Raw genomic sequence first — 1727 nt, forward strand, 5'->3', positions numbered from 1 at the left:
TATATATATATATATAAAATTCTCGAAAAGATTAAAATTATTAATATAAATTCTTTCTCTTACAAATTTGTTATATGTAATTTTAATAACGTTTTTCGAGAATTATTCTTAATAGACTTTTATTTAATTTAAGAAAAAAAACTCGTAGGAGAACGTATAAGAAAGTCGAGTTAAGTGAAAAAAATAAAGTTAAAAATAATGATATTTTGAGATAAATTAGATTCTCATATCAATGTTTTAAAAATTACAGCACAATAATAAAGAATTAGTATAAGGGAAAAATAAAGAAAATCCAGACGAAAAACAACATAAAATATATTATGCAATATTTCTTTATATTATCGATAGTTTAAGTTTTTTTACATAAATTAAGATATTAATAACAAATTAGCAACAAAAGAGACATTATAATGTAAAGGTATTCTTATTACAAATTAAAAGTTTTTTTTTTTATCCAAATTTCAAATTATATACGCAATATACAAATAATGTTTTTCTCTTCTTTTATAAACTAATTCTTTATATAAATTTACGTTAATCCAAAAAGAACATATAAATAACAGCTAAAGGAAAGAAAATATTTGATTCAATAAAATAAATCTGAGTTTGTACAGAGTTATTCATTTATTCTACTCTTAAAGTATGCTTTGTAGAAAAGAGATATAGTTAGCTGCTAATTAATTAGCCACTTATTCCGTAAAAAATTTCTTTTAAATATACTTCCCTTCATTTTCTTTCTTTTTTCTTGTCTAATTTTCCAGCGTCAATTAATATTTATATATTTAGAGTTTGATCAAATTAAGCTTTCAATGTTGAGTTTCATCTACTTATTTTTTTCTCTATAATATCGAATAAAGCGAGGATTTATATATTATTATTTATTAGTCATTAAGACTTGACTATTTAAATGTATAATTATCACGACAACTGCATTTACGTAACGCGTTTAGTCTATAATTCATAACCAATATTCCAAATCGATGTGATTGTTGCTAAATATGATAAATGCAAATGCAGCTTATTTTCCTTATTTATTGCAAACATATAAGACAATTAATATATCGTCTTTATTGATAATAAATTGTCTCTTTGTAAAATAAATAAAAACACAAAAAAAATGCAATTCACTTCTATCAGCCGTTTAATGTTAATTTGAGCAACTATCGATGTAGGTTTAATTGTACGCGTAAAAAAATACATACGATATTAAATAACCGATATTAACAAGCGAAATAAACTTAGATAAACTTTGATATTTTCATAAAGGCTGCATCAACTCTTTCAACTTTGATACATATTTAAATAAAGAAATAATTTTTTAAATTGCCTCTTTTTAATTTAAATCTTGTCTCTTTTATAAGATGCATAATAAATACATTAGCATTATTAAAAAACGCAAAACACTGTTATCAATTAATAAAGACTTGTATAAGATTCAATAAATTTTAAATTATTTTAATTCAAATAATTATTTCTATTACATAATAATAAATTCCACTAAATAATAATAATTTTTTAAATTTAAGCAATTTTAATCGTGTAATAATAATAGAAAAATAAAATGTTTTTAATTTGATTTAATCTGTAAGAATTTAAAATGGATCTAATTAAAATTTTCGCAACTTTTTTGAAAGTACTTCATAATTTTATCAACAACATAATTACTGCATCAGAGTCGAAAGAATTAAATAACTTTTCTACGATCGGCTAATATATATATATATATA

This window comes from Atta colombica, unplaced genomic scaffold (genome assembly GCF_001594045.1).
Source record: "Atta colombica isolate Treedump-2 unplaced genomic scaffold, Acol1.0 scaffold51, whole genome shotgun sequence".
Classification (NCBI taxonomy): domain Eukaryota; kingdom Metazoa; phylum Arthropoda; class Insecta; order Hymenoptera; family Formicidae; genus Atta; species Atta colombica.